The sequence below is a fragment of the Cibotium barometz genome, chromosome 3, assembly GCF_041138505.1.
Source record: "Cibotium barometz isolate CiBa-2024 chromosome 3, ASM4113850v1, whole genome shotgun sequence".
Lineage (NCBI taxonomy): Eukaryota > Viridiplantae > Streptophyta > Polypodiopsida > Cyatheales > Cibotiaceae > Cibotium > Cibotium barometz.
The window spans coordinates 27,488,803-27,506,444 of NC_141048.1; positions in this window are offsets into that span (position 1 = coordinate 27,488,803).

Consider the following 17,642-nt stretch of genomic DNA (forward strand, 5'->3'; position numbering starts at 1 on the left):
GAAGTTCGTGCAGTGCATCAAGCATCTCCATTATAGTAGATTCATCATACAGACCTTGTAGAGATAAGGGTGAGCTTGATGAAAAGCTACATGTGAAGCCTCTCTTAGTGAAGCACAAGTTGCTAAAGTGGAAGCATCCTTCGTTTCCTCCCTTCCCAAGGTAGATTCCAATGTTTGAATGTGTTTGGGTGGATGGATGCTAGTAAGGCTTGCACATTAATTTCTATTGGGATGATTAGGGTGTGCTTTGGAAGCCAAATCCAGTTATTACCGTCGTAGAAGCCTTGAGCTTGAAGAAGACGAGTGGAAACCCACCTTGAAGTAACCTTAGGATTGATTTTATTTGAGCGATGAATTTTCCTAGGCTTTGGGCCATTGGTTTCGTTGATGTGGAGTAGGTTGAGTAGCCTTGGGAACCCATTTGAAGGATTCTTGGCTTGTTTCCTTGTTGGGCATTGGTCCCTCTTCGGGAAAGATGTGGATCCTGAGTTGGAAGCTGAAGACGTGGTTGGTAATGATATTAAGGTTGGTATGGAGGAAGTAGCCTTGGGTTGAGCCGATGTTGAGGTTTCATCTTTACATCATTCTAGTGCTTAGTGTTGTAGCGCAGTTGCAATTTGCATGGAGTATAAGGGTATAGAATTAGTGGAGACACTCCCTATTTCCATAGACTCAACCTAAACCCATCCAATCCCATGGGTTAGCCTGCTGCCCTCCTCTTATGAAGCTGGTGTGAACTCATAGACTTATATATTTTTAATTTTTTTTTGTTACATGCGCACCCAATGAAAAAAAAGTTTACACATGCACTTAATTGTATGCAATTCTTTTCAGAATGAAACAATTGAAATATGTCTAAATACATCATCATAATATCACTACAGCAATCCAACAAAATCTCTATACACCATGACTGTGATCCTTAGGCTAGGAAGGTATGCACTACTAAGCCCGAACACTCTGAGACCACGATGCTGACTAGAGGAGTCCACAAGTATCACATCCAAATCCAAAAGTCGTGTCAAAATCAAAGGATGTATTTCTAATAGCCATACCATTCCGAGGGCAATAATGCTCCAACCAACCAATCATTATAGCCACATAAAATTGACGCATAAGTCTAGTCCCTAGATTTGCCCTACCTATTATAACGGGAGTTGCTCATCACATTGACCATGTGGAGATTACACCCAGGTTCAACTGAGATGGGTCAAGTTCTCAGGCGACCCGTCTTCATTATGAGATTCACCACTCAAGTGACATCTGCATGGCAATCCACGTACTTATGCAGTACCTTCATAGGTATCCACAATAAATATTCTCAATGAATATAATGGAAAACAAGTAAAACATGATCAAGCAGCCATGCACCACTCATGCATCTAGTTTAGTAAACCATGCATAAAAAACAAGTAAAACATGATCAAGAAACCACACATCACTCATGCATCTACTATGGTAAACCATTGCAAGTGCGATGAGACTCCATAACCCTTGAGTTGCAACTCCGATCATAGATCTTTCAGCAATGTAGCCATTCCACGAACATATTTCAATGTCTCAAGATCATTCAAATCCATCAAGTATTCCTTATTATTCTTCGGGTATAAGTAGTCTCTACTGAACTTTCTAAAGTCGAAGCTAGAGTAATAACTTGAATTTTGGGTTTCTTTGTTTTGCTCTAGGAGGAAAGTCATTTCCTTTGTTACTTTTTTAATGGACCATAAAGGAGTCTAATTCTTTAATCTAATCATTGTCTTAGGATCCCAAAACTTGAAGAATTTCCATCAAGAGTCTTGTTAACCTTGTGCTTCAACATACACAATTTGGGCTATACTCTAAGGGTCTTATAAGTGCTTACAAAGCCATTACTATAACATGATCTTTCCATTAGTAAAATAAGCATCTCTGGTCTTACCTAGATTAAACTAAAATGCTTCAATCTAATCATTTCACTTTCTTTCTCTTAATTGGATTAAATTTTTAATTTTTGATATTGAATTTGATAAAATCTCAAATCTAAGGATGGGGATTTACTTAACCCTAAGTGTCTCATCCATCCACTGGCTCCATACCATTTTAGAGGTCTTATTCTCATAGGTTAATTTAATACTCTCTCTCTCTCTAGGTTTAATCTTAATTTCTAAGATCCCATTCTAGAGAGATAAGGAAAATTGAAAGGATCTTCTCTCTCTAAATTCATACCATGATTTAATTTCTAACTGGACACTTATTCTAATCCCAATATTCCCTTAGTAAAATCTAATGTAAGGATTAATTTTAAGGCAAAAATCTACTTTCAACTCATATTTCTAGAGAGGGGAATTTTAGAGAAGCATTCTCTCTCTAAAATTTCATTAATTACAGTTAAGTTACTTAGAGTCACTTCCTAAGGATATTTTCTTTGGATCCCCACACATTTGTGCGGGGTAAAATTGCTCTAATAAAATATTTTAAATACCCTCTTCTCATGCACAAATACTTCTTGTATAATTAGTGCACTTTAGAGGGGCGCATATGCACATTAAGGTAATTAATCTATTCTCAACTTTAATACTTTCTACTTTAAAAATTTAAGAGATATTCCAACATATTTATATTAGAGAAGATCTTTAAAAGAATTGATCAAAAATTACCTTATGTGAAAGAAAGACCCTATGCACATGCACAATAGGTGTACATGATGAGAGTGCACTTGCACATTTACCCTAAGCACCCTAAGCACAATAGGTGTACATAATGAGAGTACACTTGCACATTTATCCTAAGCCCTTAAAAAATGTTCTTTAGTCTAAATTAAGTGTAGGTTATGTGAAGTTATGTGAATAATTCTATATTCAAAGATCATAATTAATAAAGCAACCTTAATAGATTATATCCAACAATTAAGGTATAATTTTAACCTAAGGCTTTTGTAATAGAATTATTATAATAACCTTAGACTACTATATAATTATCCAACAATTCCCATATAATTTTAACCTCGGGCTACTATAATAGAATTATTACACAGTAGCCTTAGGTTACAATATAATTATCCAACAATTCTTGTATAATTTTAACCTATGGCTACTATAATAGAATTACTACAGCATGGAAAAGTATTCATCCAACTAAATTAATAGAATGGACTAAGGTATACAGTCCTTGGTCCCTTTTCATCAATTTATCTAAGGTTTAGATGGTCAAAATAGCACAAACTACCATTAAAAAATTATTTTCTTTTCTCTAGTTATTTACAAGGATTTTAAAAATGAAATAATTTTTTTTCTTCATTAATTTAAAAACATTGAATTGAAATAAGAAAAAGGATAAATTATACTCAATTATATATAAATTTTAAAAATGATAAATAGACTTACGTACTATAAGGTTAAGATAGACTTCCCCGCTTGCGCTAATAATCCACGAGTTTTTCTAGCTTGGGAGTTGTGTCCAAATATGACCAAAAGTGGATTACTATGAAAAATATGACAACACTGTTGGGTACTATGACAATGTAAGAGGCTAGAGTATTGTTGTAAGAGGTATTAAATGTAATTTACTAGCATCTACTCCTACATGAAGGAGGCACAAAAAAACATAGAAGAAATGGGGTGCTTTTTTAGCATGGCACCCCCCTTGTATGAATGGATATGCCCTTTTACAAGTGGATGGCAAGGCCTACCATGTAAAGTAAAAGGGAGGCTAACCTCACAATTAGAGTTCACTCAAGATAATTGTGGGCTATGGTGGGTTAACAATTGCATGAGTTCCCCATGCTCTAAAGTGAACTAATGCATGTTTACACGATATCCCATCTTTGGATAAACCTCTTACTATTTACCACCCTTATTTCTAACCCAAGGTTTTGCATTTACTTCTTCCCACTTTCTACCTTGTTTTTTCTAATACCAAATCAATTTAACCTTTGCCCCATTTATTTTTATGTGCACACACATCTTTCTGTGCCCCATTTAATTTTACGTGTGCACACACCTTATTTTAGGTGATTTTAATTATTTGCCAAGGGGTATATCCATATTATTATTATCTTGACACATTTTCTAGGGTAATTGGCACCTCTGCAAACTCATTTTTGGGGTCTATTTTTCCAAATTGCCTCTTATTCAATTTATTACCTTATACTATTGAGGTTGCACACACATGTGCACATAGGCCCCCCAAGGCCTTATTTAAAATTTTCGGGCTTAAAAGTCTTGGTGCACCTACTTACAATTAGTTTTTTACACGTTAAATAATTTACTTCCAAAGCTTTCAGAATAATTTATATCTCTATTACTATAAAACACAACATTGTTTTCCATTTTCTCTCTCTACAACAACACATAGTTGAATGCTTTTTTACATAAATAGAGAGGGATATTATATTATCTAAATAGAGAGGGATATTATATTCTCCCCCATTTAAAGAATCGAGATGTCTCATCTTGCAAACTAGGCACTAGGTCCTCTTCTTTTTCCCATGTAGCATCTTCTACTAGGAAATAACTTCTACTTGATTAAATACTCTTGTAATATCCTATTCCTTAGAAGGGTTTTGTCTAACATCCATAACTTCCTTAGGTTCCAACTCTATTTGACCTTGAATTGCATAGTTATTTGATCATCCTCCAAGACATAGATAGGATTTAGAATATACTTCTTTAATAAGCTGACATGAAAGACATTGTGGATCCAAAGAGGTGAAGCAAGAAGAATTTTGTAATCTTGTTCTCCAATCCTTGGAGTAATAACCCATGGTCCACAATGCTTGGGGTAATAATTTCTTGTACTTTCCTGAAGAGAGGAACTTCTCTTAGGTCATACGCAAAGAAAACCCACATTACCATCTTCAAATTCTCAGCTAGACCTCATAGGATCACATGTTACTTTTGCATGTCTTGGACGGACTTAATATCTTTCTTTATAAACTACATATCATTTGGTCCATCTCATCCAACATTTTCTTTGAGACTTCCAATCTACTGAATGAATCTAACCAATTTAAGGTTGTGAGATATTCTTATCCATATAATGCCTTAAATGGTATCATACTAATACTATGATGGTGAGAGGCATTATACACAAATTCCACTAGATGACTCATTCGTAGGACTAGCAAGACCAATCAACCAGATCCATGCCCGAGTTCAGAAAACAACTCTAACACCTTGTTCCATTTTCTTCCCCGACGCACGCGTGGGTATCTTCGGCGATCCAGAGCCCGAGCACCGTATGGTCAGCACCCTCTAGGCTCCTTCACAAGTCACCTAGCGCTTCACTCCTAGGCCACTTCCTTGGTCCCTCATCCACCGTACACCGGAAGCTCACCATTTAAATCGAACCGAGGTTGGTCAAGACCTCGGCCGACCTTGCTACGCGAGACATCCTCCATTGACTCTTCGTCAGCTGTTTTTGCAACTTTATCACTTAGGTCTCCATGATCTCATTCACAAGATAGTCAAAATGCTTCCCCAACATTCTTGACATAAAACAGTCATTTAAAAACAAGTTTCATAAATACAGTTTCTAACGAACTCTCATCTTTCCACATTCTTCCACATCATTTCTCGTTATTCCACATTCATAAATACAGTTTCTAACGAACTCTCATCTTTCCACATTCTTCCACATCATTTCTTCTTATTCCACATTCTTCTACATCAATTCACATTGCTTATTCCGCATCCAATCATATGTATTCCCATCGTCCTTCATCCATTCCGCATCCAATCATATGTATTTCCATCGTCCTTCATCCATTCTCATCCAATCACATCATATTACATCTTATCGCATCTATCCACATCTATCCTCATCACATCACATCACAACATATGCACATCACAACATATCCACATCACATCTCATCCATTCATATCACATCTCATCCATCTACATTCATTCAGATCCTCATCACATCACATCACAACATATGCACATAACAACATATCCACATCACATCTCATCCATTCATATCACATCTCATCCATCTACATTCATTCAGATCCACATCACATCCATATATCATCACATCACATTCACATCTATTTACATCACTTCACATCCATTCACATCTACCCAAGTTCACATCACTTCACATCTATTTACATCACTTCACATCCATTCACATCTACCCAAGTTCACATCACATCACATCACATCACATCACATCTCATCTATCCACATCATATCTCATCCATTCATATCTAACCAAGTCACATCTTATCACATCACATTCACATCTTATCACATCGCATTCACATCTATTCACATCGCATTCACATTTAGTACCGTTTTCTACTTTCGATACTGATGGAACTTTTCTAAGTTTCTGCCAATTGCTTGGCCTAGTTAAAGGTACTTTTTCTCAATAGATATTTTCATATTCTTTCTCAAATTTCTCAAGTGAAATATATTCAATATTCTTCTTTTTGAGTAAAAGATTCATGGGATTTATAAAAATCAATTCTACCCATATTTCCCAATAAAATTAATAATGCTCAAAATTTCACTTTTGATAAATACTCATAATTTGAATTATGCGAAAAATTCCTCTTTTACCATTTAATTACTTGGATCTCAAATATCATGGGAATTTCTCTTTTTGCATAAAAATAAATTTACCAAAAATTCCTCTTTTACCATTTAATTACTTGGATCTCAATTATCATGGGAATTCCTCTTTTTGTATAAAAATAAATTTACCAAAATTTCCTCTTTTACCATTTAATTACTTGGATCTCAAATATCATGGGAATTCCTCTTTTTGTATAAAAGTAAATTTACCAAAATTTACTCTTTTCCCATAATCAATTAATTATGTATAATTACAAAAAAATATTTCTCATGAATATGATGAAAATCATTCTTTTTGCATAGGATGTCCAATCCTAGAATATGGTAGGAAGTCCTCTTTTAGCATTATGCAGAAAAATAAGATATGTATTATTTTCTGAAAATTTTACCATAGCTTCGCTGCTATTACTGATAGTTCTCAATTATTTTTCTAAAGAATAAAAGCTTGTAATGAAAATATGATAGTAGTTCCTCTTTTATGCTCTATGAATTTAAATCATAATTTTAACCATAAAATTAAACATAACTATGATTATCCCACTAGATTAAACTAATTCCAACATTCCTCTTTTCCCAAATTGTTTGGATAATCCATTTCTCATTTAGAATGAATTAGAGTAGTTTTCAACTACTCATAAACAATCTAAAATAATTTACCATTATTTTAATAATACAACATCATGAAAATATCATTTTCTTAATCTCTAGCTTATCAAGCCTAGAGTTTAGCTTTGAATTAAGAGAATATCATTGAGAAGCATCCTTTTCCAAGGGATTTAGCCATAAAGATGGCTATTCTTTCAGAGATAAAGATTTACTTAAAGAAAGCATTACAATTTAAGCATAAAGGTTAACTTAATGCTAATTAAACATTAAGAAACTTAGAAAAATCTTGATTTGAATTAAAACAATCATTTTGAAAGCTTCTCAAGCTTGAGAGGGGTTGAGAAGAAGAAAGTTATTGAGAAAAATAAAAAAAACCATAAAATTTGATTTTACCTCCAAGTTTGATTCCCTAATTGCAGTGAAGCCCCCAACCAATCAATTGGTCCACCAAGAGGAGAAGAGCAACTCCAAGAGTTGTTGTAGAGAGAGAGAGAGCTCCAAGCTCCTAAGAGAGAGAAATTTAAGGGATAATAGAAAATATGATTATTTTAATATAATACTGGCATGGTATCGCTCTAATATTCAATTACAAATGATTGAGGGTCTATTTATAGGTGAGGGAGGCCACTAACCAAGTCCAGTTGGCTTCTAGAATTTTCCACGTTCAGTTTGGCTCAATTTGGACAAGATTTAGACCAGTTTGGCTCCCTTTTTTATTTGGTTTGATCCAGGAGAGAGGAGAGATAAAAATATCACAAATTTTTTGAATTAAAAACCCTTCCACACATGTGAAAGAGGTGCCTACCTCAAGAGTCCCCCTTTCCTTACCAAGGTGTCAAAAATGCATCATTCTTCGAAAATATCTCTTTTTTTTTGTAATATCTCATAATTTTTAACTAATAAACCTTGAACTTAGTCAACTCTTCATCTTATGTGAGCATTTACTCATTTTTGGGTATTTTCTTTTATTCTTTTGGATTTATCTCATCCCAACACTTGGATTAATCCAATTGGCCCATTGGAACCTTAATTGGACCATAATCCAATTTTTTTTGAAAATGTAGACCCTTAGGCTAAGGTCCCTTATACACATTTTCAATTAACTTCTAATGCACATTGGAAAGTTTATTTCTTTTGTTTCGGGGGAATACATTTTAGACACTAGGAGGATTTTTATATCCAAAGATATCTCAATTTTAATTATCTCTCTCTAGACATTTTCTCTCTCTAGGCCAAAATAGGGTAAAACAAGATCTTTCTTCTATTTCAGAGAGGGGAATAATTACAAGAACAGAAGGGGAGGTTCTTACACCTTTACACCTCAAAAGCGAGAGGGAGGAATCTTACATCCTACCCCACTTAAAAAACGCGAGATGTCCTCATCTCGCAGGTGGAGTATAATCTCTTTCATCATCTTCTTCTTCAATCACTTCCAGCGTTACTGCCTTGAAAGTGGACGGTCGAATGTGGAACATCTCTCTTTGACTTCCCCTATTCTGAGGAGGCGGAGGTCTTGCATTACTTTGGATTGAAACTAAGGGTTGGTTAAAGGGTCTACCTCTGGGATTTCCCTGATTTCGGAAAGGAAGTTGATTACTAAGGAAGGAGTGGAGTCTGAAATCTTGGTCCCTGACTTCCCTGCCCCAAAAACCTTGATCCAAAAGGAGTTGGGCAATCCATACTGCGATGTTAAAATCCTTGATAGTTATAGCATTTCACTTCTTTGTTCAAGGGTGGAAATTCTGAAGTTGAATTCCAAGGGATTGCGTTCCAGGAAAAAGACCTTTCTTCCATTCTGGAACTTCCCATATCCTGAATTTGACCTTGTTGTCTCTTAGGTGGTGGAAAGTTAGAATCACCTTCCGGGGCGGCTAGAAATCTTTTGAAAGATGATGGTGCTGGCTTCGGCGGGGCGGGACCTTGACATCAAAGGCCTTGGCGAAATCCTTTGCCATCCACACTGCTTCGGCCATGGAAATTGGATTAGCATTCTTCACTAGGACATTTAAAGGTTTGTTCAGTCCTCGAATGGACCTGGCCCATCAGCTGTTCTTCATCCTTTAACGGTGGCGAGTACTTGCGGAGGAGAGCGAACGCTTGGTGATACACTTTGATAGTTCTACTCCCCTGGGTTAAATCACGGTTCTTGGAGTCATAAGGTAAATACCATCATATCTAGGCCTCAAGCAAGTCAGGGATTCCATACAATTGTGGTACTTCCATCTGAAGAGCCAATTTCCAATTTATGAATCTTCATTCTGAATATATCAATTTGTATGGATTTCAACACACCATTACAATCTTTTACCGATACTTCATAAATGTTTGACATTTCTTGCTTCTCGGTTGATCCACTTTATCCAATTTGCTTTGATACCAGCTGAAAGATCCCTGCCCTCTCTGCGCAACGAATTCTAGGTTGCTAGCAGCGAAAGTAGCACTTCTTGCGCACAGGGCAAAGCCTCTCACTAGGGGCCTCACCCAGGTATATCGGGACAAGAGACTAATCCCTCGGTTCTTCCAAAATCGAACCCGAAAAAACTTCCCTGGCCCAGAAAGCACGGGCGATTCCTCCAGGAAAATCTATACTAACATAGTCAAGAGCCTTAACTAACCAAACTGATGTGACCGACCTATAAGTCACATGGTACAATCAAGGGAAGAGACTTGCACTTGGATCATAGAGACCAACGCTTTTTGTAAGATTCCTCCCCCAGCCCCTCATGATGTCCAGTATCTTTCCCTATAATCAATTTTCCCTTCAGAAATATAAAAGATCTTGTTTCTATCAGTTTTAGCCTAGAGAGAGAAAATCTTCTAGAGAGTGGTTATTCAGATTTTAAATATTTTTGGATAGAAAAATACCTCATCTTATTAAAATAAGTTCCCCTGAAACATAAGTTCAAAAAGATTTTCAGAAGGTGCATTAGAAATTAAGTATAATCTGTTCAAGAGATTATCCTGGGGTGAAGATTTTTTTAAAATTTTAAATTAAGGTTCCTATGGACCAATAAGATTCATCCAAATGTAGGGAGGAGATAAATGAAGAAATAAATGAAAAATCCCCCAAAAATGAGTAAATACTCACGTAAGATGAAGAGTTGACTAAGGACAAGGTTAATAGTTAAAAAAGGGAGATATTTAGAAGTAATGATGCATTTTTGACACCTCTGCATGGGGGAATCTCCCTCATGAAGAGGGCACCTATTTCACATGCTTGAATGAGTTTTAAACTCCCAAATAATGAGATATTTTCATCTCTCCTCTCTCCTATTTCAACTAGATTCAAAAAGTGAGCAAAACTGACCTAAAAATGGTCAAAAATTGACCAAACTGATCTAGAAAATTCTAGAATCAGTTTGCTTGGTTAGGGTCTCACTTTTTCCTATAAATAGAAGCCCTCCCCTTTGTTGAAACTTAATAGTGTTTTATGCATTGTTACTCTGCTCCTCCCAAGCCAAGAACTGTGAATTTATTAATAATTCACTAGTTTTTGACATTTCCCTCTTCCAAAGATTGGTGGCCACTCTTGTTACAAACAAGAGTTGAACCCTCAAACCATCAAGCCAAAGGAAAGCTCCAAGAAATTATGTAAGTAGACATTCTTGTAATTTTCTTTATTGATTCTATGTTTTTCTAATGTTTATGATTGTTTGAAGTGATAAATGGATGTTATGCCTTGATCGAAAGGCTTTTCCCCTCTCTCTTCTTAGAATCAACCCCTCTTTATTCTAGTTAAGTGAAAATTGTTGGAATTAAACTTTTTATAATGTTTTCTCTTTTATAAGTGAAATTTGATTAGTATAGATTACTTTAAATCAATTAGAGTTAATTTTTAAGACAAAATTAAGTAAAAAAATTTAAAAAATGGTCAACCATACAAAGGAGGTTATGGTAAATTTTTTGGAAATAAGAATTATCTTTTATTATGCTAAAAGAAAAATTCCTATCAATTCTATACTCTAAAAGTGTCATTTTCCTGCATAGAAGATGCATATTGATTATTATAATTTTTATGCATAAAGGAATAATTTTCTTTTATTATGAAAGTGTTACTTTCATGAAAATAGATTTTCATGCATAAAGGAATAATTTTCTTTTATTATGAAAGTGTTACTTTCATCAAAATAGATTTTCATGCATAAAGGAATAATTTTCTTTTATTATGAAAGTGTTACTTTCATCAAAATAGATTTTCATGCACAAAGGAATAATTTTCTTTTATTATGAAAGTGTTACTTTCATCAAAATAGATTTTTAGGCATAAAAGATTATTTCTATCATATTTGATTTTTATACATAGAAGTATGCATAAAAGATTATTTTTTAATTATAAAAGTGTTACTTTTATCATATTTGATTTTCATGCATAGAAGTATGCATAAAAGATTTTTTTTTATAAAAGTGATACTTTTATCATAATTGATTTCCATGCATAAAAGTATGCACAAAAGATTATTATTATTTCTTTATATAAAAGTGTTATTTTTATCATAGATGATTTTTATGCATAAATGGGTGCATAAAAGATTTTTTTAAAAATATTAAAAGTGTGATTTTCATCATAAATGAATTGTATGCATAAACCTATGCATAAAAGATATTTTTTTATATTAAAAGTGTGATTTCCATCATAAATGATTTTATGCTTAAATTAGATGCATAAACGAAATTCTTTTATATTAAAAGAGTGATTTTCATCATAAATGAATTGTATGCATAAACATATGCATAAAAGATATTTTTTATATTAAAAGTGTGATTTTCATCATAAATGATTTTATGCATAAATAGGATGCATAAGAAAAATTCTTTTATTCTAAAAGTGTAATTCCTACTAAATTAGATTTATGCATGGAAAGATGCATAAAGAATTTATTTTAATCCAAAAGTGTTATTCTCATCAAATTTGATTTTATGCATAGAAAGATGCATAAAGAAATCTATTTTTAGTTCAAAAAAGTTGGGAGTGGTGTACAATGTGTGTAATCCCCCCTTACTCACAAGGAATGGAGGGGCTCTATTTATAGGTTTGAGAAGCCCCAATTAGGATTAAGCTTAATCAATTTTATTATAAGAAATCATAGATTATGGATTTTTTATTTTGGAATGAGAGTGGGCCTCTTCTTATCCCTTGAGTCACATGGATGTGGGCTCAAGGTGAGAGAATTATTGAAGATGAAGGAGAGTGTGATGTAGAGGTTTGAGCAAATAACTTGTAGTAATGCCTACTCAAAAAGTAGTAGAGTGGGTGCTTATTTACATATGTTAGTGGTGGTAAATCACTATAAAAGGTTAGTAGTACAATGTACAAATGGGTGAGAAGGGCTGAGAGGTTGAGTGAGAGGAGTAAAGATTTGGAAAGATCCTTTGTGTGGTTGAAAGCTCGAAGAAGTTTGGATTCACCCATGTGTAGATCTTTAAGTTAACCGCCGGTCTCCTTCTTGCATTCGACGCCACAAAAGTTGATTGAGGTGAGAAGAACATGGGGGTTTTTTGTAGATGGAAACCCCATATTTACAGAGGTTAATATGATACAATCATGCTGAATTTTTATGTATTTTTTGAGATTGGGAAAATAATTTAGTAATATGGGAGTAGTAGGGAGAGAAATGGAGATGATTTATGGGTGTAGAGTAGATATGAGAGAAAACGGAGATGGAAGGAGAGGGCAAAGGTGGAGAGGGTGAGAGAGGACATGAAGTTTGCAGGTTTGATGGAGTGAGAAAGGAATGAGTAAGTGTGTAGGTGATGAATGTGTAAGGGAGGTGAGAAGAGACTAGGTGTACCTTGCCAAAAAGTTGGCAGACTGGGGTCCAATAAAAAATTCATATCTCACCTCCATCAGCTCCCAAAATTCTCAAAAAATTTGAGCATATTCCTGAGATCCCGAGCTAACTTTTGTCTTTTGATGACCAGTCCAAATCGGAGTGGAGGCGGGCGCAAACAATTCAGCAGAATCATGTATTTTCTGAATTTTCAAAATCTTTGTGTGGGTCCCCATTGGTAGAATTTCTTGATAGCTCCAAGAGTGAGCCCCCCAATACATCATACCCTGACCTTAGAGACTCAAGTGTATGTAGACACTTGCATGGAGGAGATTTTTTTCCATTTTATAAAGATATAATAAGAAAAAAAACAAGCTAGTACTTTAACTAGTCAACATATCATGACAATATGGTTATTATGATAGGAAAATAAAATAAACAAAGAGATCTAATTGTGAATAAAAATACTAAAATAAAATATACAAAAATAATTGATATATGAAAAAGTATTTAATGAAAATATATAAAATATTTAATAGTAAAAAATATATACAAAAATACTAACTATGGAAGTCAAAAGGGAGGGAGACCCTCATTATTTTAGGGTAGATGAGAGAATAAAAGATGAAATAGTCTAAGGGAAAAAGTAATTTGGGTAGTAGGCTTTCTACACGGTGTGGGTAGAAATGTGAGGGCATATGATTTACTTATGCATGGTGAAGTTGAAGCATATGTACAATGATGGTTCAAAAGTATTATGAAGAAAAAAATAATAATAAATAAATAAATAAAATATACTTGAATTTTGTAATACACACACCTAATGAAGTATTTATATATTTGAGAAAATAGACCCCCATATTTAGGCCCTTATATGAAATGAAATATTTACACAAAATGGGCCGTAATAATTTTATTTATTTTTGATAAGTAGCTAGCAAAAACTTTTTTTTAATAATATAAAAAATATATAGAAGATATGGGTAAAGTCCCTAACGCACACATGCCTATTTACAATGAAAATGTATTTATGACAAAGAGTTTATGTGATTTTCCTTGGCCGAGGTAGCTCCCTGTGGCAATGTGGATAGTCGAAAAACTGGCTATCATTTAGCCCTCCCCCTAGATGATGGTATATTCATGTACCATCATCTAGTAGGCCTTCTAAAGCAAGTGGTGTAATGTGGTTCTCTTGTCCATCTGTCTTATGTTCCTCGTGTTTTGCACCATAGACATTACTCAAACCACAGAACTTACATGCCCTTTTATCTCCTTTTTGTGGGTGCTTTTGTGAGTCTGTCGGTAGAATGCGACTCAAGTATGGCTTGAGTCTGTAGCCATTAACCTTCTTAGAATGTTCTTTGCCATCCAAATCCATGAGCTGATAATAGCTAGAGTTGAAAACCTTCTTGACAATGTATGGTCCCTGCCATCTAGTTTCAAACTTGGCATCAAACCGGTTATCAAGTCGATTGTCATACTTTAGCACAAGATCTCCTTCTTTGATGCCCTTGTCTTTCAAAGTTGCATTGAACTTCTCCGCTGCTTGTATGGCTTTTCTTCTATAACAGTCATATGTAGCTTCTCTTTTCCACTCTAGCTCAACTAAAGTGAGAAGTCGATCCACCCATGCATCTTGATCTCAACTAAAGTGAGAAGTCGATCCACCCATGCATCTTGATCTCCTAGTCCACCTTTTCCATGTAGCCGCATTGTTGGGATGTTGAGATCAATAGGCTGCAATGCTTCTTGACCATAAACCAAGTGAAAGGGCGTAAACCCCGTTGCTTCTCGGTAGGTAGTCCGCCCATAGTGCTCCATCAAGGAACTCGTCCCAAAGCTTCGTCTTGTTCTCCACCATCTTCCTTATGATTCCTGCAATGACACCATTAGCCTTCTCTACTAACCCATTTGATTGGGGATAGTAGGGTGTGCTATGACGATGTGAAATATGAAGCTCTTCACAAACTTCGGTGAGCAAACCTTTTCTAAAACCTAGACCATTGTCAGAAACAATCTCCAAGGGTGTGCCAAATCTGCAACATATATGAGTGGAAACAAATCTGCTTACAGTCTTTTCATTCACCCTTGCCACACTTTGAGCATCCACCCACCTAGTCATGTAGTCTATGGCCACTAAGATGTACAATTTTCCATTTTTAGTTCTAGGTAGTGTACCCATAGCATCAATGCCCCATTTTTCAAATGGACCACTTGCAATGACATGGACCATGTAGCAGCCTCTTATTACCATTGACTTGGCAGTTATGACAGCTCCTACACCAATGTTGGACATCCACATGTAAGCTTGGCCAAACATACCCAGCAAAGTAAAATCTTTTTCACAGTTAGTTCTTGAGCAAAATGGCCACCACATGCTTCTTCATGCAAACCTTCTAAAATGGCTGGAATCTCCTTGGTTGTTGGTACTCTTCTGCACACTTGATCTTTTCCTTTTTGGTAGAGGGCACCTTCTAAGAACAAGAAAGAACTTGCCCTCTTTATGAGCCTCCTCTTTTGTGCCCTTGTGAAGTCTTGTGGGAATTCACCTTCCAAGATGTAGCTCACTATGGGAGCCAGTGTCTCCATTCCTTGGTACTGTGGTTGCTTAATAGCCGCTGCAGCCAAGACTACTTGCATTTCCTTCTTAACACATGCAACAGCTTGTTGTGCAAGTAGATCGGCATCCTCATTTTGTTTCCTAGGAATATGATACAATTGCACCTCCTCAAATTGATTAAACAACCTACGGATAGCATGAACCTTTTGCCTTAATCTTTCATTCTTGCATGCCCAAATGCCTAAAATTTGCCTTACAATAAGAAGTGCATCCCCTTTTACCAGGAGATGTTGTATCCCTTGATTGATGCACAACTTCAAGCCATGAAGTAGTATGTCGTACTCTGCTTCATTGTTGCTAGTAGAACTTGGCAAGTTGACCTTCTCCTTCATAACCACCTCTCCACTTGGGTTGAGCAGCACTTGCCCTCCCCCTGCTTTACCTGTGGCTTTTCTAAAAGCTCCATCAAAGAACATGGTGAATGCATTAGGTATAGTTTTGGGTGGTGGCAATGGTAGGGTCTTTACTTCAGGCACCTTAATCTCCTTTTCATGCACTCTATAAGTGAGAATCCTTGCCAATTGTGCATGCACACTATCTTCTACCTTGAAAGAGTATTGGAATTCTTGCCATTCCATAACCCACTTTGTGATTCTAGCACTGATAGTCATTTGAGAAGACAACACCCTCTGCACATGCAATGAGTTAGAGCTATAGATGCAAAAATCATCTATGAACACTCTAATGGATTTCCCAAAGAATGCTTGAAACACCATGTTCATGAAACGTTGAAATGTCGCTGGAGCATTGGTCAAACCAAATGGCATGACTCTGAAAGCATAACAACCCTAAGGAGTGATGAAGGTTGTTTTCAATTGATCCTCCAATGCAATCCCAATTTGAAAGTAACCCGAGTAGCCATCACATATCGTATACTTCTCATGACCTGCTACCTCATTTAGGATTTCATCTTGAAATGGGAGAGAAAAGTGGTCCCTTTTTGTCGCCTCGTTGAGTGGACGATAGTCCACACACACCCTCCATTTGCCGTTCTTCTTGGGAGTGACCACGACAGGAGAGACCCACTCTGAATTTTCTACAGGATATATGAACCCCGCTGCTAGAAGCTTCCTCAGCTCTTTGAGTAGTGCTTGCTCCTTGATAACCCTAGTCTTCGTAGCTTTTGTGCCTTAGGTTTGGCTTCTGGCTTTAGCTTGATCTTGTGTTGAATGGCCTCTACGCCATGCACATCTGTGTAATCTTTAGCAAAAAACCTAGAAAATTTCCTTAGTACACATTTAAACTCCTCTCCTTCCTTCGATGTAAGAATTTTTGAGAGCATAGCACCAAACATTTCTTCATCATATACACAATTTGCTCTTCTTGAGAGCCTACCTCCTCCAAACCTTGACAAGGTGTCTCTTTGTCTTTTTCTCTGAATCTTACCCCCATGACTTCAATGGAAGACTCCTCTTCCATAGTGCTACTGCTGCTTTCTTCCTCTGAGTTTTCATCGGTCCAATCCTCCTCTGTTTCAACTTGAGTAGATTCTTCATTTATCTCCTCTCGTCGTTGCTCCTTCATGTCAAAGATAATCTTCTTATGATTTTCATTCCTGCAAATTAACTTTCCATTTTCCCAATCCTGCAAAGCTCGCATTCTCATTAGCCATGGTCTACCTAGGATAAATGGATAACCACTTCCCTTGGTAGACATAACATAAAAATCAACAACCTTCTTAATGCCAAAAACTTCCACAGAAACATTCTTACAAATCCCAAGACACTCTGCTTTACTATTGTTTGCCATTTTCACCTTAATTTCAGGTGTTTCATGAATATGCATGCCTAGTCTTTGCATAAGGTCCTCTGTCATGATGCAAATTTGTGCACCCCCATCTATTAGACCCTTCTTAACTAGCCTTCCCTTGATGTAGCAATCTAATATAGGTGTAATGTCCTCATCCATCTCGGCTTGTGAAATTTTTACAACAGGCACATTCTCTTTTGTTTTTCTCCTAGTGCTCACGAACTTTGTTAATTCTCTCCTAGCTTGTAGACATAAGGCTAGAAATTGAGGCCACTAGATATCAGGACCCTTACCTCTCATGTCTTCCAAAAGGTTGTATGGAGCCATACCATGTCCAA